This window comes from Rhinolophus hipposideros (assembly GCF_964194185.1).
Source record: "Rhinolophus hipposideros genome assembly, chromosome: 11".
Lineage (NCBI taxonomy): Eukaryota > Metazoa > Chordata > Mammalia > Chiroptera > Rhinolophidae > Rhinolophus > Rhinolophus hipposideros.
The window spans coordinates 17,735,459-17,758,705 of record NC_138057.1 but is presented as its reverse complement, the minus strand read 5'-3'; the positions used below and the strand labels follow the sequence as shown (position 1 = coordinate 17,758,705).

The window sequence follows — 23,247 nt, the reverse complement described above, 5'->3', positions numbered from 1 at the left end:
TAGTGGGGCATAAGTGAGTGTGCCCAATGTGGACCAGCCCAATCCACATCTCTGCCCCTCCTACTAGTCTTGAGGTGGCTTTTTCTGCATGTCCTTAGTTGTAGGGCTTTAGTTCTCCAAGATTTCTGGCAATTCTCAATGATGGTGGTTTTGTAGCGGTAATTTTGATGTAGTCGTGAGGGAAGGTAAGCAAAGCATTTACCTACTGCTCCATCTTGACTGGAACCGAACCTCCGTGCTTCCGCATGTCTTATTCCCTCTGCCCTTCTCCACCTGACCATCTCCAGCTCATTCATCAGATTATCCTATTAGTCTGGCTCAGATACCAAATAGTAAATATATTGTGTTAATATCTTTATGGTCTTTGAGAAATCAGCTATAAATGGTCTCCATGTGATTGTCTTATAAATCCTCTCTACTCCCTCACTGTGTTGGATTCAGTGCCTTTTCTGGTTCTCATAGCTCCTTGCACTTATTTTTCTTTGTCTGCTGGATCTGCAGTATTTGTGGCCTGTACAGTGTAGAGGGCCAACTCAGGCTCCCACATGTTGGCTTATGGGGTCAGACAGAGTCCTGTGCTTCCATCACCATGTAAGACCATCAGGAGTTTCTAGCCTCTTCCCTAGCCCATTCTTAACCTGTCTGCTAAGTTTTCTGCAGTGTGTATACATGACAAGTGGGGTTAGAATTACAGTACTTTGCTGGGCGTGAGATGGTGAATCTGCTGTGTGATGACTGACTCATTAGATTTCTCCTAATTTGTCTGTTTTCCTGTCCATGTGGAGAACTTCAGTAAAAACAATGGGCCATCAGGGATTTGGGAGTGAGAAGCATAGTGATTAACCTGGGGCCACTCATATGAGACTTTTAAGAACTTCAGGCTACTAACTGAGGTGATGGATGCATGAGGGGGAAACAATACAGATGAAGGGAGAGAGGACATGGGCTATCTGTGCTATAATTAAACTTGCCAAGGAAACAAAGATCTGTTATGTGAATATCCACATTTTGCCAAACTCTCAATAATCTTGTACTTTATCATTTATGTGACCAACAAAACTGCAAGAATAATAACTATGAAGCCCAATCTACTGCCTCATACTACCAACGCTTGATTTCTAAACATATAAAGAAATGTCAGTATCTAAAGACATAGCCTTTAAAAAGGCAGAACTGGTTCTTTACCTGAGCCACAGCCCCCAAGTGGAATCTGTTTGCGATTCTGAAAATTAATCTTTTCTTGTAAAGGCGAAGTCTCATTAGGGAGCATATCATTCGCATGATGGCAACAATAGTGCGAAAGAATTGCTAGTCTGTGTTTTGGTGCTATTTGCAGCATTCTCCTGATTTCAAGGGGGATATAATATGTAATGATATGCACCTGTATTTGTGTTAAAACTATAACCTGGGAAGGATCCAAAAGAAACTATTAAAGGTGATCACCTACAGGGGTTGGGGGTAATGTTATGGGCAAGAATTGAGTGTATGTGCTTTTTATCACCTTGCTTTCTTAAACATAGTATATATCGGCTTTTCAAAAATGAAATAAAATAACAGGAAAACACAGTCCATTTGGTATTACAACACAAGTCAGGGGTGTGTTTGCTTTCAGGATACATAAAATCTGTTTGCAGCATAGGAGGGTGCTATGTTTAGAGCACCAACTCCATGCCAATTACTTCAGATGCTTCCCGCACTTACTCCCTTTCACAGCCACCTGGGAAGGTAATACTGTTCATGTTTTCAGGTGAGGAAATCAAGTCTTGGAAACATCAACTGACCAAACTAAGATCAGAGAGTTAGATGTGTCCGAGCCCATAAGTGGCATCTTCTGACTTCAGACCCAGTGTACTTTCCCCTCTACTGGGCTGACCACACCTCCATTATTGCAGATATGTTGATTACATCCAGGCCAAAGTACACATTCATTCAATAAATACTCACTGAATGCTTACCATAACCTAGGCACTTTGGTAATCCCTTGTGATGCAAGTAAATTAAGAACCATGAAGACAGGCAAGGAAACAGTGAAGCCCAATGTTAGACAAGAAGTGCTTTTGATGGAATTCAGCACAGTGAGGGTGGCAGTACAGAAAGAACATTTAATTGAACTCAGGAAGTTCATGGCAGTGTTCCCAGAGATGAATCTTGGAGGACAAATGATATTTAGCTAAAAGGAAAGAGGGTCAAGTGTCTTCCAGGCAGCGGGAACAACCTGTACAAAAGCACAAAATTTCAAAAGAGCACTGCATTTTTGAGGAATAATCAATAGCTGAGCATGTCTAGAGCATCGGTTAGTGGAGAGAAATGAGGCCAGAAAAGGAAAAGGTCTCAAGTGTCACACTAAATTATTTGGACTGCATCCTGTCGCAGTGGGAGACCATAAAGGATTTAAAGTAGAGGAATGAAAAGATTAAACCTAGAGCTTAGAAAAATCACTCTGGCAGGAGACTCTGAATTGAAGAAAAGCCAGGTTTGATGTTGGAGAACTGGTTGGAGAATGTTATAATACCATATTTTACTGTTTATATGTTTATGCACATATATGTATTTTTATCATTATTTTTTTTTCTGAAACTGGGATGCATCTTACACTCAATGGCATGTCATAATTTAATTGACAACATTTTTTTTTTCTCTCTTAATGGTCCCCAAAGACCAGTGTATCTTATAACTGATGGCATCTCAAATAAGATGAAGTACAGTGACCCAGGAAAGAGGTGGTAAGGATCCTACCCAGTTCTCTGGCAGTGGTATAGTAAAGAGGAAAAGATTTGAGTGATATTTAGATTCTGATGTGGTACTAATTATTATGTGAAAAAGAGATGTACAGAACACTTTGTGCAATATGTTACAAGTTGCAGGAAAGAAGGTTTATGTGTATTGAGGAGGATAAAACACACACACACACACATACACGTGTGTGCACATGCACGCCCACACTCCTGGAGATGCAAAAAGTGTCTGTAGAATGATACACAAGAAACTCAAGAAACTGATAACATTAATTATTTTCAGGGAGGGGTGCTGGGTGGCTGAGGGAGAACAGTGGGAGGAAAATTCTTCATTGTGTTCTATTTTGTACATGTTATATTTTGAATTAGGCATTATGTACTTAAAATATGCAAAAAGATAAGAAACAAAAGGCATTTGGTAGGAACAACTGGAAAATTTGTTGGTTATTAGATAAAAGAGAGAATGTTTTATGAATCTTGTTTTATTCTTTTAATGATTCTCTAACTTTAATTTTTTAAAAAGAAAGTTTAAATATTATAAGTTTCCCCATTTTAAGTGCACAACCCAATGATTTCTAATAAATGTGCTGAGTTGTGTAACCATCATCACAATAGAACATTTTCATCTCCCCAATAAAATCCCTCAGGCCCATTTAGTGCATTCCCACTCTCACCCCTACTTATTTTCAGAATATTTCCATAAGAACACAGGGATCAATTAAGAAAGCTGATTTCAACTTTCCTTACTGAAGACTCAACCAAGAGTTACAATGCAAATCTTTGTATTACTTTTAGTGTTGTAGTACTTTCAGAGCTCATAACTACCTTCCTAATCACTTTCGTAGACAGACTGAAAAATTACTCTAGCCGAACTATGTTTCACTTTACAGTGCTCTAGAGGACACCCCGTCTGAAACTGGGAAGTGGGGAGCTCTAGCAAGGTGGCAACAGATCACAGAAGTAGCAACATTTAATAAACTAAACACAGAAGCTGTGTCAATATTGTTATGTCTCAGTTTTATATCTCAAGTTTTATCTGACCTAAATACCAATCCTTTTAGTAAAATATATTTTAATGTTCTGTGATAAAATAAGCACAGAAAAATGGCTTTTGATTTTCAATTTTCCCTGGTGAATAATTTGTTTTCTTTCATTTTTTCCTCCTAAAGTAATTACACATTACATTGCAAAGTCTCTCCCCTTAATCCTCTTTAACAGACACACACACACACACACACACACACACACACACACACACACACACAGGCACGCACAAGTGCACACGCATGCGCACGCATGTCTTTTAGATACTAAATGGTCAGGGTTCCAATTAAGAGGAAAGGCCAAGAAAGAAGAGGCAGATACACGAGAACTATCTCAGGTTTCAACAAACTATTTCTCTCTGTCTACACCAAGGATGGGGGAGATTTTGAATGAAAATGGCCTGGGCTGGCAGAAGGGGTTAAAGGAGGAAGAAAAGAAGTTTCTTCCGTTCCTGGTTCTGTTATGAACTGTTGGTGGCATATACCTTAAATGCTGTTAGAAGTGTCAGCTGGCTCCAGACGCTGCAACTGGCCACGTGTGGTTACAGTTCAGCTCTCAGACACATTCGACTGGGCCCACAAAGTGCAGTTTGCCTGTTTGGTTTTTGAACCAACGCTTAAAATGCAGGAGATCAAAAACTAAAAATCCAATAAAAATGGGACGATGTGGCCATACTGGGCTCACAGGAACAATTAGATGGATCTGAGTGACATATACTTTTGGCTAGGGCATTTTTCTCACTTTTGCTACAGACCGCTTGCACTTTGTGTTGTTTCCAAATTTTTGAGATGATCAGTTTTAAAACGAAAAAATTATATGGGATGCAAAAACTAGAATTTCCCTACCTAGACTGCTTGCTTATTTCATTACCTGTGTAATTCCTATAGGGCATTTGAGTTTGTAACTGTATTAGTTTTCTATGGCTGCCATAGCAAATTACTAGAAACTTGGTTCCTTTAAAGCAACAGGAATGTATTCACAGTTCTGAAGGCAGGAAGTCTGAAATCAAAATGTTGGCAGAGACTGAGCTCCCAGCACAGGCTCCCAAGAAGAATCTGTTCCTCACCTCTTCAGGTTCTGGTGGCTCCAGGAGTTTCTTGGCTTGTGGCTGCGTCACTCCACTTCTGCCTCCCTTGTTATATGGCCGTGCCCTCTTCTGCCTGTGTCTCTCCTCTGTGTGTTTCCTATAAGGACACTTATCATTGGACTTGGCGACCTGGATCATCCAGAATGGTCTCATTTCTAGAGCCTTAACTTTTTCCAAAGAAGGCCATGTTCCTGGGTTCTGGGGAGTAAGATATGGACATCTATTTTTTTTTCTCTCTCTCATTTTTATTAATTTCAGGTGTGCAAAACAATGCAATAGTTAGACAGTCACCCCTCACAAAGTTTTAACCCCCCCCAATCTATTGCCCCTCTGACATCATATATATCGATTACAATTCTATTGACTCTATTCCCTGTGCTATATTCCATATCTTGTGACTATATACATATTAAATTATAGTTGACATACAATATTATTCAGCTTCAGCATCTATTTTTAAGGGTCACAATTTAGCCCACCACAGTAACCAAACTAGAGAATCCTGGAGGACCTTCAAATAGAATCAGGAGTTGAGGTTGGTGCCATTCATCAGGATAAAGAAATGGAATGAGGGCAAGATCAGAGAGAACCATTTCTCCTCAAATCTTAGTGTACCAAGGGAATCCAACATCCTTAAACTCTGGATCCTCACACTTCATCAAGTTGCAGACTTAGTTTCTGTGATTCATCAATTTTACCTTGTCTTAACTATACTGGTTTAATTGCTTGCTTGACCTTGAACGTGATCACCTCAACTGGGTATGCAATCTACCATCTGCTTAGTGCTTTCCGTTGCCTAAAACCACAAACACCAGTTAAAAGGTGAAAACTAAGGCTAGAACTAAGACTAACACTTAAAAGTAAACTAGAACTATGACTCTCTTTGCTACTAACAGGAGAGATGCTGCAGGGAGGAGGAGAAGAGATGTGAACGCAGGTAACATAAAAATCAGTTCTCACCGAGCTAGGACGAGCACTGTGCGGCAGGCAGCTCTGCCATGAGCATCTTAATGAACATCAGGTAGCCAATCCTCTCAAAAAGCTCCTAGTTGTCTAATTTCATGGGATCATAGACTGTTAGGGTAAAAAGGGCCTCAGGGATGGTCTTAGCTCTCAGCTGAGTCTTCAGTTGGAACAGTCAGAGATGTGGGGGAATTGAGGTAGATCAAATACCAGGAGTCCAAACTGCACACAATCCATTTAGAATCTAGAAATTTTGCTAGTGCTTTCCTTCTACAGAAGGTGTGTGTGTGTATGTGTATGTGTGTATGTGTGTGTTGTGTTTTAGAGGGGCACCCAGAAAACCATACACAGTCCCCCAAATATCCAAACCTTAATTGGGAAATTGTATTGGTATCCTCAGAGACATGTAAGTGGAAGAGTTTAGTGTTCCCCTGCAGAGAGCTGGTGGGGAATTTTTTGCTGAAGCATGGTAACCAGGGCAGCCAGAAGCCCAGCCAGGAGGCTGGTCGGAGGCAAACCCAAACAGCTTTGCTTAATTCTGGGCTACTGCTGGGGGTTTGGGGTGGGGGCTGGCGGAGAGAAGTGTCTGACATTCTTGCGTGCTGACATCAAGCTGCAAAGCTGCCCTCTGGTGAGTCAACAGCAAAAGGCCCACATCGTTCGAGAGCCACTGCCCAATCAGAGAGGGTGGTGCCACACCTCAGAAATCTTTCTAACCCTCAGTATTCTGTGGCCTTCAAACAGAAAGAATGCAGAAATGATTCCACTTATAAAAAGCGTAGAATCTACAATAGTAACAACAATAAGATTAACCCCATATTTTCTTTTAAAGAAATTTATGACTAGGAGAGCTAACACCCTGGATTTTACTCATTTAAAAAATATTTAAACTTTTTCTTTCATGCTAAGGCAAGAGGGCATACTGGGGTTTTCTGGATATTGAAATTAAGGTGTACTGGAAAAACATTGCTATGTACTGGAAAAACATCGAGTTCTCATAGCAGTTTTTGGAACTTAGCAAGCATATCCATAGATTGCTAGCTGTTATAATGAGAATTTTATGTATAAATATGCACACACGTAAATCCTATGGTGAAAATGAAAATTAGGTGTAGAATATCTCTTCTCATCTTATTAATCAAGGCTGTGTTGCTGTTTAATAATTTATATCAATTTCTCTCTATTGAGCAGAAATCAGTGGGGAAGTATCATGCATGAGGCAAGAGGTAAATTATTTGCTTAGTGCAGCATAAACCTGCTTGTCAGTAAGAGTAGAGTCCCTTCTGCACATTGCTACCATATGGCATTCCCATATCATGGAGTCTATAAAGAAGACTGGCATTGTAAAAGATTAACTGGGTTTTACTTGGCAAGGTCAGGTATCTAGATGGCATGCTATAAACTGGTTAGAAGGGGAAAGGGAATCTGTGGTGGAGGCTATCTGATTCTGGCACTGGCTGTTCTTACAGTCCTTACCATCTGGTTCAGATTGTCAGGAGCAAAAGTGTTCACTTGGCCAAACGAGGATTCTCTCTGCATGGTTTTGGGAATTAGGGAGTCTAAGAAATAATGGCTGTGGTGGTATCGCACCATTAGGAAAAGAGAAGAATTGGACCTGACATGAAGAAAAGCATGAAGCCAGCACTAAAACTGCTTCCCTTAGGACTGGAGATCTCTATTATTCTACCTCTCCTACATGCTTGAAATAAGGAGGGAGGCTAAATTATATGTGTTCATTCGTTCATTCATTCATTCATCCATTTGTTTGTTCCTTCATTTATTTAACAAAATATTTTTTGCATATCCTAGGTGCCAGGCATTGAGGGTACATTGTTCCTGTTCAGCAAGGAAACAGAAATAAATGGGTCATTGTGATGCAATATAATTAGACCTCTAATAACAACAACATGTATTGAACTCATTAAATACTAGGAATTTTGCTAGGAGCTATGAATGAAAACCTACAATACTAAGATAGGGGTTTGGCTATTACTCCTTTTTGGAGGAAAAGAAGTTTGTAGAGATTAAGTCCTACACTCTGGAAGCAATGAACCAAAAACATTTAAGCCAAAACATGTTGACTTGAAGTTTGGGTTCTTAACCACCCACGTCCAGATTTGGTGAAAGATGACTAAAACAGCAACACTGACTAATGATTACTAAAAGTATAACTAAAACTACCTACAGTAATTTTTTTTATAAGTTTCAGGTTTACAAAACAATGTACTGGTTAGACATTTCACCCCTCACAAAGTGATAACCCCCCCAATCTATTGCTCCTCTGACATTGTATGTATCTATTACAATTCCATTGACTCTATTCCCTATGCTGTACTCCATATCCCGTGACTATATATTAAATTACAGTTGACATATAATATTATTCAGCTTCAGCTTCAGGTGTACAGTGCAGTGGTCAGGCATCTACACTGTCCGTGAAATGCTCTCCCTAATAAGACAAGAGCCCATCTGACACCCTACAAAATCTTTACAATTTGACTATATTTCCCAAACTGTCTTTCATATCCCCGTGGCAATATTGTGCTACCAATTTGTGCTTTCTAATCCCCTCCCCTTCTCCTTCATCCCCATTCCACTCCCATCTAGCAACCATCAGTTTTTCCTCTATATCTCTGAGACTATTTCTGTTTACTTTGCTCATTTATTCAGTTTTTTAGATTCCACATATAAGTGAGATCATATGGTATTTGTCTTTCTTTAACTGACTTATTTTGCTTAGCATAATGTTCTCTAGGTCCATCCATATCATTGCAAATGGTAACATTTCATTCTTTATAGCCAAGTAATGGTATAAATGTACCACCGTTTCTTAATCCAGTCATCTACTGATGGGCATTTCGGGTGTTTCCAAGTTTTAGCTATTGTAAACAGTGCTGCAGTAAACATAGGGGTGCATATACTTTTCGAGTTAGTGTCTTGGATTTCTCCAGATAGATACCTAAGAGTGGACTTGCTGGGTCATAAGGTAGTTCCATTTTCAGTTTTTTGAGATACCTCCATACTGATTTCCGTAACGGCTGCACCAATCTGCAATCCCACCAACAGTGCACCCTTTCTCCACAACTTTGCCAGCATTTGTTTGTTGATTTATTGATGATGGCCATTCTGACTGGAGTGAGGTGGTATCTCATTGTGGTTTTTATTTGCATTTCTCTGATGGTTAGTGAGGTTGAGCATTTTTTCATATATCTGTTGGCCATCTGTATGTCCTTTTTAGAGAAATGTCTCTTCATGTCCTCTGCCCATTTTTTAATTGGGTTGCTTCTTTTTTTTCCAGTGTTGAGGTGAATGAGTGTTTTATAAATTTTGCATATTAACCCCTTATCAGATGTATCATTGAAAAATATCTTCTCCCATTCAGTAGGCTGCCTTTTTGTTTTATTGATGGTTTCCTTTGCTGTGAAAAAACTTTTAAGTTTGATATAATCCCATATGTTTATTTTTTCTTTTACTTCCCTGGCCCAAGGGGATATAGCAGTAAAAATATTGCTCAGAGTAATGTCTGTAAATTTACTCCCTATATTTTCTTCTAGGAGTTTTATGTTTTCGGGTCTTACATTTAAGTCTTTAATCCATTTTGAATATGTTCTCATATATGGCATAAGTAGGTGGTCCAGTTTCAATTTTTTGCATGTTAGGATTATACGTTCTATTTCTGAGTACAATGACTCTTGAATGCAAAGCAACTCTTTAAATGAGGGTATGTATGTGTGCTGGTGGGGATTTGTATGCAGAGGCAGCTGTGTGTGTGAAGCCATGGAAGGTGTGTTTTTAGGGAGAAATGAAAGTGATTAGATAGATTTGGAGATTTCTGTGGGTGTTCTGGTTTTCTGTTAGTGAATAACAAAACACTCCAAAACTTAGGGGCTTAAATAATCATGTTCATTTTTTTTTTAACTCTTAAATCTGCAATTTGGAGAGGGCTTTGGAGAGGTCTGCTCTTTTGTATTCCAAGCAACGACTGCTGGGCCTGTTAGAAGGATGGCTGGGCATCTCTGGATCCTCGCATATTTCTATGTTTTTTGTGATCCCATGGCCTGTCAAGAATGGCAGCTTCCGGTAGCTGAACTTTTTATGTGGAAGCTTAGGCCTCCAAAGGTGCATGCTCTAAAAGAGATCACGGGACAGAAGGTCTATCGCCTTTTATGACCCAGCCTCAGAAATTACATAGCTAACTTGTCCCAGACTCAGTTTATTGAGGCGGTCATTATGTCCTGCCCAGGTACAAGGGGGATGGGACATAGAGTCGACTTTTTAGTGGGGGAAGTGGCAAGGTTCTGGAAAAGCATGTGGAACCAAAAATACTGTTGTGGCAATTTTTGTTTGGAAATAAAGTGGGATAAAGGCAGAATAGTGGAGTCACAAAAGAAAACATATTTGGAATATGATGGGCTTTGATTTCAACTATAGGCTGCACTGCTTACTAGGCACAGTGCTAAACATATTTAAAGGAGTACCTCCTTGAATTTTGACAACAAACCTATGAAGAAGGACTATTATTATTCCATTTTATAGATGAGGAAATTGTAGATCAAAGAGATTAAGAAATTTGCCCAAATGGGTATATAGCAAAGACAGGATATGAACCGAGGTAATTGTTTTATCAGAGCTTGTGCTAGGATGGTTTGGATTTTTAACCTGAAGGCTATTGGAAGCCACTAAAGAATTTTAAACTGGCCAGTCCTATGGTCAATTTTGCTCATTAGAAAGCAGTATGGAGTATGGATTAGGGGCTGGCAGCAGGGAGAACAGTTAGAAGATAATTGCTCTAATATTGAGAAATGTTGAGATATCTGAAATATTGAAGATATGAGTAGTGTGGGAGATAAGGAGGAGGTCCTAAGAGTAATGACAGTCACCCTTGATTATTGCTTGGATGTGCAGAGGAAGGGAGGGAATTTCTGGAGTCATAATCAGTCAGCTTGAATGCAGGCCCTGGCACGGCATGTGCCTTATTACATAGGGCTCTAAGTGGAGAAAGAAAACAACCCCAGGGTGTCTTCTAACCTAAAGCATATTTCCTAAGTCCTGGCACTCTCCGTCTAGACGGAAAACAAACAAAACGGACTCCTCTTGAAGCTTTCAGATCTCTTACCTTGCAATTCTAGCTTTCAAATTCCGTGCTGAGCTTCCTTTCCCACACCCTAAGCCCTTGTCCCTGGGATTACAATGTTTGTTTGTGTGTACTAGGTGATTGTTCCTTCCAAGTCAGGGACCTTGACAGGATAACCTCAGGCTGCTTTCTTCTGTAACTACACATTACAATTTGCTGGTTCTTATAGAGCATGACTGACTGGTGCTGTGATGTGGTCCTCAGGCAGCTCTCCACATGAGCTACTTACTGACTGTATCATCTAGCTTCGTGGTGAATTTCTTTTGAAGGGATAGTGTGTGCTTTGAAGGACAGAGAAAGAATATGTGTCATTAGATAAAGCATTCCATATCTGTGATGAAGGACTTTAATCTATTGCTGGGTCAAGGTCTGAGAGACAAACAGGGTAGCAAGGAGAAAGTTAACTAAACAAGCAAAGAAACCAAGAGACAACCTCCCAGGCTTATTTTTTCTGACTATGGAAATATTTGTTTCTCAAATTATTTTCTTTAAACTAGAATAATTTCTGAGGTTAAAAAAAATTCGGATGACTGATAGATGTACTTAGTGTTATTTACTTCCTTGTGCCTTCTCTTTTGTTTAAAAAAGGATTAACTTCTGAAAAGTAACTTTATTTTATTCTTATGCTACATTTTGAATAAACTACTGCCTCTCCCCATGAGCTATGGAGGACGGTGTTGGATCGAACAGCTTTTGTCAATTGACCATTGCTGTTAGATATAGTTGGTGTTCCATTTAACTCAGTGTTTCACTTGGGAAGAGAGTGTTATTCTAATTGTTTAAACACTTGTCTATGCACATTGCTTAGTCATTCAACAGATACCATCTTGCTGTCAGCCTCTGAACTTAAAAGCTAGTTAAGGCTACACCAGTGCACAAGGCCCCTAGGTGCTTATACAGTTTAGCTACAGTCCTGCTTTAGGATCTCAAACGTCGCTTTCCTTAATAAGCAAGGGGAAGCTTCAACTTGGCTTTGAACACTGACTTATTCCTTTAGAGAAATCATCCACCATACCTCAATTACAATTCAGCTTTTTTATTTATAAAGAACCAAAAAAAAAAAAAAGAGCTGCTTTATGATTCAGAAATTTCCCCTATAATGGGAATTTCTTACAAAATCCATCAAATTGGTGAATGGCAGTGGATGAGTAACTGATGAGGTCATCCTTTTGTGTTATGAGCTACTACAAACAGGACGAGTGGCAACAATTAGAATATAAAAGTTAGAGAAAGGTCTGGTTTGTGTTTAGAGGTCTTTTTGCTTGTTAAAAAAGACTCCTATACCACTAAACATCAGATCCTTGCCCCACCTACCCCCCAAAAAGCATAGTGTGGTCATCTAAGCTATTTTTCCATTAATTAAGTAGGAGATTTTTTTTCCCCCTAGAAGGTAACCTCTTGCTTGGGACAGCTTCAGCAATTTAACCACATTTTCCAAGTACATTGAACAAATAAGTGGCAATCATTCTTCAGTCATAAAGATAAGCCAAGGAATGGGAGTACTTTTTTAGGTCACGTCACCTGATAGAAACTTTGGACTGATTCCTTCCTGGTTCAAGAGTTCAGCCGTAAGACTTTCCCTATCAGCTGACTCAACCTGATAAGTTCCTGAAGCAAGCAAAGGTTCTTTATGAGCTTTTATTTAATTGTCCTTATGACATAGAGGTTAGGGGGATTAGTCTGTACAGAGTTACTTCTGGTTGGTTTATTTTTCTTTTGAATAAATCACGGTCTCCCCTGATTGGACAGGGAAAATGGAATCTAATTAAACACTTTTCATCAGTTCCTAGTGCCTAATACAGAGCCTTTATGCCTAACAGGCATCCTGTGAGTATTTATTGAAAGAATACTTATAAACTTCAACTTAGATTGGTGATTGGCTAGGGATAAACATGATGCGAGGCCAGGAGAGTTAAGTAAGAGCAAGTGGTGTACTGCCTGCCCATCAAGTGGATTAGATGTAGGTGATGGATTGAGGGTGGCCAATTTCTCTGAAATTGCATAGGAGATGTTATCTGCTAATAGAATTAGCTGAGTCTGTCTTCTTTCCAGGAATTTGGCCCCAAAAGAATTCATTCAGAGCTGTTAACCCAAAAGTGGTGTGTTAGGCTTCAGTGGATTCCAGCTCTGAGGCGCCTCTGAAAGGAACTGAGTGCTGGATCTCCCATATACTTGATCTTACTCACTTTCCCTTCTATTCCCATCCACCTCCCACTTTCCCTCTATTGGGTCTGCTGAACACCAATAGTGGGACATTTTCTGCAGCTTCCATCCTAGCTTGTGTTCTCGTCCTGACTCTGTCACAAACTCACTGTTGACCTTGAAGAAGTCAACTAACTTCCCTGAGCTTTAGCTGCTTCTTCTTCTCTGTGCTCTATTTATTTATTACTAAATAAGTAAATAAGTATTAATAAATAATTAAGAGAGATGATGGGTCAAGGTGCTTTACTAATTCTATGATTCTATTATTCTCAGAATAGACCCTAGTTCAAACAGTATGAAGTCAATACATGATCCACTGTTTAGTATTTTCTGTACTAAGATACAGATATTAATCGTTTCTGCTTTAAAGGTTGGGCTTAATTTTTTGATATCAGATAGCCTAACACCTCATATTCATCAGTATGGATATCCACTGGGTACCTGATATTTAACCAAGTAAAATTCTTGCCTGTGGCTGAGTATACAAGAATCTCTTCTGGTATTATCCATAGATGAGTGAAGGTTGACAGCCATCACATTTCACTCTCTAATAGGACTGTGGCTCTAGCATAGGTTTTCAGGCATCTTGGAATACAACAGATGTAGACATACTTTTTGGTACTTTCTCCTTCTAAGGGTACAAATATCTGCGTGTCATAACATCATCATTATGGCTCCTGTCATTTATTGGGAGCTTACTATTAATATATATCTGACACTGTTGCTAAATATCTACAATCTTATTTAATTCTTTCAAAGTGCGGTAGTTAGTTACTATAATTATTATTTTTGTTTTTGAAATTATCACATATAAGTGCATAAAATATATATGTACAGTTTATAGGAGAATTAGAAAGCAAGTACCATATATACATCTCTCAGTTTAAGAAATACAACTTTACTAGTCCTTAGATGTACCTGTGTGCCCTCTTCAGTCATATTCCCCCTCTTACCTCTAGAAGAAACCACTATTATATATTTTGTGTAAATCATTACCTAATTTTTCTTTGGTTTTGCCATCTATGTATGTATCCCTAGATAATACATGGTTTAGTTATACTTGTTCTTGAACTTGATGTAAATGGAATCCTAGACTATGAATTCGTTTAGAACTTACTAGTTTCACAATTTTTTGAGATTTATCATTTTTTGATGTGTGTAGATGTAGTTTATTCATTGTTATTGCTGAGTAATATTCCACTGGATGATTTTGCTAAAATTTATTCCACTGTTGGTGGATTTTTAGCTTGTTTTCATTTAATTTATTTTATACTCTTATGAATAATGTGGACTTGAATATTCTTATTCATACCTGCTGTGTGTGAGTCCATACATACATACATATGTATGTTTGTTTGTATGTATGTATATGTATGTATGAGTATCTTTATGTCTGTCTGTTTATCTATCTTAATATGCAATAGAAAGCCAAGGCCCAGAATTACGAAAAAAGTTGTTTAAGGTCTAAGATTAAAGTTGTGAAGCCACATTCTGAACCCAGAAGTTTGTTGTCAGAGTTTGCCTCCTTAACCATAATACGCTTGGGATCCCCATTATAAAGAAGAGACCTTGGAGAATTTATAATAAACTGCCCAAAGAGCAGGGATTCAACAAAGGTCAGTGTGACTAATGTTTTTCATTACTTATCCAAAGCACATGTTATGATTCTATTTGTGAAACATTAACCAATCACAAGAGAATGAGTTTATATTTGGCACTATTATCTCTGCCTTAGAAGTGATCAGATGTCAGAGTGTAAAAACCATAAAATTCATATTATCCATATATTTTTGATTTAAAATTGTTATAGCAATTTTCCCCTTAAGAATATGAATAGAAATGAAAAGAAAAAACAACACTTCTCTCTCTCCCTCTCCCCTTCCCTCCCTCCTTCCCCTCAGAAAATCTCTTCAGCATGTGTAACGCTTGTAAACTCATTTAAGTATCAGTTAAAAATATTCAAAAATACATATACTAGACAAGTGAGACAAGTGCCCAAGAGGTGTTTATGACACTGACAAATTATAGAGTGCTATAATTAAGATAACTTAAAAGTTTTTATATGTGCAAGGAATTTGGAAAGGAGTATTTGATGTGGTGAGCAAAACCAACTAAATGAGTGTGGCACCTGGTGTGGAAGCTGCAGCTTTGACATTAAATCAAAATGAAAGCCCTCCTGAGTCACCCTTGTCCTGGAGATACTTGGATGGGGTTCTTTGTTAGAAATTTCCCCCACTACACAATGATACATATTTTCAAGGAAAACGAAATAAAATTTCATTGTTGCATGAGTCACATCTCTGTCGACGGCAAGTGGCTGAACCCGTCTCGAACTCATTTCGGTCCCAGGAGAAACAGACTGTTTTGTGGAATTCCATGAAGAACTGAACAGTCAAAGCACGGGAAGTCCAGGAATGCAGATGGACTTTTGGAATAACTAAGACAAGGGCTCAAACACTATTAGGAATCTCTCTCTAGTTCTTGCTTCTGCTTCTTTCTCTGGGTTGACTACCTTAGATGGGCTTCTTCTACAAGGCAAGACACATGGCTGTCAAAACTTCCTGAGTTCTACATCCTACCACTTCTATAACTGGTGGTGAATTAATTTATACTTTCTTTGCTAAAAAGTTAAAAATTACCAGAGGAGGATCTGATTGCCTCAGCTTGGTGATGTTGTCCATCTCTAGACCAATTTACTGTTCCCTGGGTTGGGGGGAAGGGGAATGGGTTTATCTACGAACATAGACCTTTCCTCAGAGCCACCTGGTACAATTGTGAGACAAGCATTCCCAAAAGAATGTGAATAAAGTTTACAAAAGGAGGTACAAGGGGCAGATAAAACACTTGGTCTTCACTATCCTTATTCAAACAATCCCTGTGGTATTTTCTAAGAAGAGTTTTGAAACTTGGCCAAACTATGACAGTAATATTAATCTTTTAATATTTCCTTCTTGGATTATTTTATTTATGACTTACCTGAAATGTTTTCAAATAAACAATCAGTATGAGGAAATGAGAGTTTTGTCTTCTTGAAAATGAGTTCAAGCCCACAGGCTCAGAACCAAAGGAAGCGAGATCAGGCCTAACATAATGTATCTTAGAAAGCTAAAATTCTGATCAAAATTAAATGAGCAAAACTAGACTGTTAGTATGGTGCCTTTTCAGTTTGCTGTTGTTTATTTTTATTGGCATTGGTTAACAGTAAGGGTGGTACGGTGAAAACAATGATGGGATCAGAAAACTCATGCATTAGTTTTGTGTTGCTGTGTAACAAATCACTACAGATGTGGTGGCTTAAAATAACACCCACCTATTATCCCACACTTCCTGTGGGTCAGAAATCTGGGACTGGTGTAGCTCACCTGGGTTCTCTGCTTAGAGTCTCATAAGACCAAAAGCTAGGTATCAGTTGGGGCTGCTGTTCTCATCTGGAGCTTGGGTCCCCTTCTAAGCTCACTGTTCATTGGCAGAATTCATTTCCTTCTCATACCTTCTACACTCACCCCTCCATCTTCAGCCACCATTAGTACATGGAGTCCTCATGATTCGAATCTCTCTGACTTCCCCTTCTACCATCTCTCTCTCTCTCTCTCTCTGACTTCTTTTCTTTTACCACCAGCAGAAAGGCTTTTAAGGGATCATGTGATTGGATTAAATTCACTTGGATAATTTTTTTTAAGGTCAACTATGTTTTATAAAAGAGCATAATCATGGGAATGAGTGATGTCTCATCACATCCATACATTGCAGGGGTTAGAGTGTGAAATCTTGGGAGTTATTCCTGGAAATGCTGCCTATTATGACCTGGCTTCTGGGTTGGATTTTATGACATGTTAGCTATTTAGCTCCCCTGAGCCTCAGTTGCACCTTCAGTACAAGTGAGTTTTAATCCTCCCTGCCTTCCTTACCTCACAGGGTCCATGTTAGGTTGAATTGTAATAGTGTATGTCAAACAATTTTCAATTCAGTTTTACAAACATTTCTGTATCTCATTGGGGATACAAAGTTCCACACACTTGGAGATGTTGAAGGAATAGAAAAATGTAAGTTAGTGAAGTTAACTGCTTTATAAAAAAATGCATTCCTATGGGCTGAAAATTTTGATATCTGATGTAAATAATTAACCTTCTGATTTACTTTTTCTAATTATTCAATACTTTAAAATCACAAGCCTAAAAACTGAAATACACCCCAAAGTCAAAAATATTTATAGAGTCCTCTTAAAAGTACCGCATGGAGCCCAAATAAAAAACAGAGTCCTCTTAAAAGGGGACTTAATTACATCAACTAAACTATCCATGTTGCCCAAAACAATGGAATCTCTTAAGATTCTCTAATTGGCCTTTGGACTTAATGGAGCATCAGATACACAAATAGCATCAGATATAAAAATGGATAATTTCAGACCCCAATTTCTCTCACTTCCACCTCTACCATCACCGCCATTTCTGTTACTTATTCTCAGAAAGCTCCCTGTTAAATCTGGTCAAACTTTTCCTTTTATGATCACTTACTAATCTTTCTCAGTCTTGGATCAAATTATCCTAAGTACCTTAAATGGCCTGATTCTTTCTGTCCCTCAACTAGATCCCTACTTGAATTACTATGTTACTTCAGGTCCTCTGAGCAGCAGATGCCAAGATGGGATTAGAGGAGCATGATATTTTTTGAGAAAAATCTTGTGGGAGAAAATGGAGAGGGAGTTGGAGGAGGCTGTGAGGGCCGTCAGACCATTGTGCAGGACTGATCCCTGTGAAAGAGGCAGGGCAGGAAAACAAGGAAGGAAGACCTTCAGATTTCAATTCCGAGAAAGTTTTGGCAAGGCTGCCTGGGAGTCCTGAAGCTAAAGGTGCCCATCAGAGGAATCCTGCGTCTTCCGGAATGGACCTGCCGTGGCGCTGCTATGCTTAGTCTTGCCTGGGAGCAGCCGCAGAAAGCGTGGCGTCAGAACAAAGGTGATGATGGATTTCAAAGGACCACAGCTGGGATACTTCCCGCAATAGCCACCATAATTGCTATCTCAGCAATCTGTTGTTTGGTACATTCATGGGATAATGGCTTTCTCTTTCATGCCTTCAAATGCTGAAACAGCTGATTGCTCAAATTCATGTGGCATCTTTGAATATTTTCCATTTGTCACATTTTATTTTATTTTAAAATACTTCTACTAATTAACTCAATTCACCCTTACCTCCCTGGTTGCTTCTTCTATCCTCTCCCTATAAATATTATTATTATAATATATGCATACTAGCCTGAATCTTGAACCTCCAATTTTCAATGAACAACCAATAGTGGTTATAGATTCCTAACAGCAGAAATACCTGAGACAAAGGAAACTTCATCACCATGAACCAAGGTTTGGACCCCAAATACTTCTGTGATTTCCTTAATAGGTGAAATAAACAACAAACGTGAGTCATAAGGATGCCTTTTCCTTGGTGATTTGAAGATGAACTGGAAGGAGACTTACATCATCTTCTGTATGATTCCTTAGTTTGGTTCCTGGTTGTCCTTGCAAGTGAGGGTAAGACCGGAGAAGATAAGATGTCCCTTAGAGTGACCATGTACCATACCAATGAAAAGGAAGCATTATTAATACTGCCAGGACAACAATCATAAATAACCAGATGGTCTTGAGAAAACTGAGTCACTCTAAGTTCTCTCCTCTCAGGAATGACCTCTTATTTCACCAAGCATCTGGAAAGAGAGAGCCGGGAAATGATTTAGAAGAGATGTCAGGAAAGAGGCTGATGCAGAAAGAGAGATGCTTAGCCTTGGGGTTCTTGTTGGTTTTCCAGGGTAAAGAGGACACATCTTGGAAGGCACATTTTTTTCAACAATTTGAGGAGAAATTTCTTTAAATCAAACACAGATATATAATGAATTAGAACATAAAATTTCTATTAAACACATATATAATGAATTAGAATATAAAATCCGTTTGGATTTTAAAAATAAATTGTGAGACTTCAAATGTATATTGTCCTGGGGAAGGGTACTTTATACTTTTGTTTAGATCCCTCTGTATTATTATTCACTATTGTAAACGATTAGCTATATCTTGTTGGAAAAGTTTTGAAAGAACTGTCTCCCAAATTAGACCATGTCCTCAACATTCTCTTAGCTCTTTTGTCTCTTTCCAAAATTGGATCAAATGACATTGGACATTACCAGCTTCTTACTGTTTTGACTGAGCTGAGGTATCACTGTAATTGATAATTCAGATTAGATTACCCAATGTGTAATAAGAGTCAAGGCCAGAATTCCCCATGATAGATAGAGATGAGGTTTAAGTAGGTGTGGAGATGAGCCAGGATTTATTCCATCAACAGTATTTGTTGAGAGTCTGTCACACACTGGAAGCTGTTCCGGAACCTTCAATATAGCAATGGACAAGACAGATAGAGGCCTTCCTGTCATGAAATATAACAGACCTGACAGAGAATGAATATCAATAAAAACTAATAAATAAGAAAACAAATTAAAACATTCCAATAGTGCTTTAACTTGTGGGATAAACATAAAGCAGGAAAGAGGTTATAGCCTGCTTGGTGTGGGAGATAGTGATGGCTTCCCTGAGGAAGTGACATTTGGCCTCAGACCTAAATAAAGAGAAGAAGGCAGTCAGATGAAAATAAGGGAGACTCTTTCAGGGTGGTGATAGTAGGCTCAAAGAACTTGAGACAACTTGGCTCTTTGGAGGAACAGAGAGAAAGTCAGTGTGTGGACCATAGTGGATGAGGGCTTGACGAGTTGGAGAAAAGTCAAGGGCGACACCCAATAGGGCTCTGCAGGTCACAGAAAGGAGTCTGGCTAATATTCTAACTATAGTGAGAAATTACTGGAGGGTCTTAAGCTGGAGAATGTCATCACTGTCCAGGTCTAGCCAAACAGAAAAGGCATTGCTTCTTGAACAACTTGGCTAAAAAGGGTATTATGGCTATGGGTATGCAGAATGTGGAAAAAGGGCCTCAACTAAAATTGATCTCACTTAAACACAAGAAGAGGATGAAATGGTAGCTGGGAGTGTGAAAAGGATATAAGGAAAATGACCTTTAATAATCAATGAAAGGCTAAATTTTATTATAGTGAAGCATGTTATGTACATTATATATTCTAGAAGGAGTTCCTGCTCAAAACAATTGAAAACAGTCTTAGATGTTTATAGTGTACCTTTTAAAAAACATGGAAAATCCACATATCTAGAGCTTGATTTCTGAAGAGTTCAGGCTTCATTGTATAAAATATGCTATGCAATTTAGTTTATTTATAATTTAACCTACTTGAGTAAAAAATACAAGGAAGCTTAAAGAATATGAATAACATTTAAAATTACCAGAGTTTCTTTGATATAACGCTTTCACCTGTGGACATTTAAATGAGGCGGGGGAAGCCTCAACTCAGAATGGAAAACACTGCAATCGTGTTTCCAAGGAGAGACAAGCGAAATGGGAAAAACAAGAACAAAAATCACCACCTCATTCAGAAGCTCATGGAAGGCAAAGAAGAGTTTGCACATTGCAGACTGATTTTCCTCGGCATGTGAATCATTTTACAGGAAAAAACACAGGACTGACTCAGCTTGCATGAGCTCTTTCTGACCCTGCTAAGGTCCTCACTTGGTGTGGCCCCTGCTGCTCTCCTCAGACCTTGCTTCCCTCTTCCTTTCTCACTGTAGAGAAACAGGAAGGGATGTTTATTAATAAGACTGACGGGTCACACTGAAAACAATATTGGATTTTTACCTCTTCTGGGCTTGGGAAGGAGTTCAAGGATCAAGAACCAGCTCCTGGGTAGAGGGACACAGGCAAGACCTCTGAAAAACACACTCACAACCGGCATTTGCCACAGGCCCCAGAGTGACATAGAACATGTCTCCCTGCACAAGGTCACACAAGTGCCTCCCCACCCTCTGGTGAGGCTCTATCCCTCACTATTACAGAGCCTCAGCAGGAAAAGGAGCTTACCCAAGACTACCGAGTGAGTAGCATTTGGATCTGGACCTTCTGACTGCTTGGGCTGTGCCATCTTCCATTCATCATGCTCAAGTGACAGATGTTTGTAACACAAGGGAGTGTTGTCCAGGGTGGGGTCTCCTAGCTCCCTTGTCACTAGTTGTTCTCCTCCTTCATGGCTAACTTCAGTTAGCTCCTATAATGGGGTCGTCTCTTCTGTGACATAGGTTGAGTTGTATTAAACTTGAAAATGGAGAGAGAGAGAGACTTATATTATGGCATGTTCCCCACCCCATCGCACCCCACTCCCTCTGCACAGAGAGAAAACACCTAAAGAAGATTATTGCTATCTATGAGGGAGCATAATGAATTTAATGGGTGTTACCCAGTCAGAAAAATGTTAGGGATGTCAATAAGCCACTTGAGACAAGTCACTTGCTGTTCTGTCCTCATTCCTTATCAATCCTTGGCTTTGGCATGAGAAGCTTTCTGGAAGGATAAGGACCTTTGTGGAACAACAAGGAGGGGACAGTTTGTAAACTCCAGGCTCTGAAACAAACCAGTGATAAGTTGTTCCACAGTGACAGTTTACCCCTCATCTTTCCCTTGTAACAGCTATAGATCTTATTGTCAAAGACTTAGAGGGAAAGTAATAGTAAGAATAAACTGCAATCCCTTAAGTATATTTACCACAAGTCAGCTCCAACCATACCAAAAAATCTCAGTGTAATTCTAACTCAAGTGTGTGATCTGTGATCCCACAGGCCTTGTTCACGTGATCGTGGTGGCTTTGGCTTTCTTAGCATGTACAGATCTTTGTGTTCATTTACATCACACCAACTGTTTGGTGCAGCATTGTTTAAAAGGATTGGGACATCTCATGAAAACTATTAAACTAAACAGTTCCTGTTTTGGGGCCTACACCTGCATATCTGGTCATTTTCCAGAGGGAATCAGAGACTTGTCTTGAGAAAGTGTGGTCATTGGAGTCAGGCTGCTGGGGTATGAACCCCCATGCTGCCATTGTTTTGTTTTATGACAAGGGGAAAATTATATAACATCCTGTGCCTCAGTCTCCTCATTAAGTATGGGTAGAATAATTTTGTCTATCTCATAGGATTATTGTGAGACCCAAGTGTAATAATGTATCGCCTCCCTGTCTGATCTAGTAACTGTTTATTAAAATGACAATGAAGGTGCTATAGATGCATCTTAATCTGTAATTGTGACTTTGTTATTTAACCTAACTATTCTAATCTAATGGAATTTGCCAAACAAAATGAAGTCTCCAGGATTTCAAGACCATGGCTTCATTGGTCCCTTATTTTTATGCTGCTTCCTTTGAATAGGCTTGCAAATCCTAGCTGGCTGACTCAAGTCTTTGCAGCAATGATATTATGCTGACTTTTCCCTCTTGTGCCCTCAGGGCTATCACCTATAAAATCCGGGGAGTAAACAAGTGTGTTGGTGGGAAATAAATGAGGAAGAAACAAGGACAAAAAAATGGGCCCTGAGCTTATTCACTGACAGTATTTGTTATGTGAAAGAATGATCATTTTTCAGACATTTGTTCTCTGTTGTATTGTAAAATGCAAGAAATATCATTGCTCAGTAGCTGTTCTGATCACTTGCCAGGTGTCCTTGCAAGGTAGAGCTGTCTCAAGGTGTCTTCAAAATACAGTGACATTTTTGCATTACAACTTTCATTGTGAATATCACACCGGGTCAGTCATGACTGAAGGATATCGCCATCTATAGGCTAGTTGTTCATAATAAAATAAATTCCCTTACCTCATTCTGTTCTCAGTAGCATTTATCAACAGAGCACTTCAGAGCTTGAAATGTAGCAGAGAAGTTAAAATGATAACCAACATTCAATTCTCATAGATTGCAAATCTCAGTGATACAGCATGGAACTTTAACATAAAATCAAGCTTTGGGTTCAGTCAGACTCTCATCCTGGTATAAAGTTAGTAGCTGTGTGACCTTAGCACTCTATGAGGAAATTATCTCAGAAATATGGACAATAAAACCTCCACCTAGGTGGTTGTGAGGACTCACCGCAATTGACATTATAATGATCTAAACTTGAGATGCTCAATAAATATGAATGCATTTGTTTCA

At 39.0% G+C, this 23,247-nt stretch overlaps 2 long non-coding RNA genes across 2 annotated transcripts in view; one reads left to right on the top strand and one right to left on the bottom strand.

Annotated features, from left to right (window-relative positions):
• Positions 1–23,247, top strand: part of LOC308504865 — a 280,235-nt gene that overhangs the window by 85,939 nt on the left and 171,049 nt on the right. The window lies entirely within an intron of this gene.
• LOC308504929 lies at positions 14,317–21,461 on the bottom strand. Its single transcript, XR_013994437.1, has 3 exons — positions 21,136–21,461; positions 20,646–20,840; positions 14,317–18,865 (listed from the first exon to the last, which is right to left on the bottom strand). It is a non-coding gene; the product is annotated as an uncharacterized lncRNA (long non-coding RNA).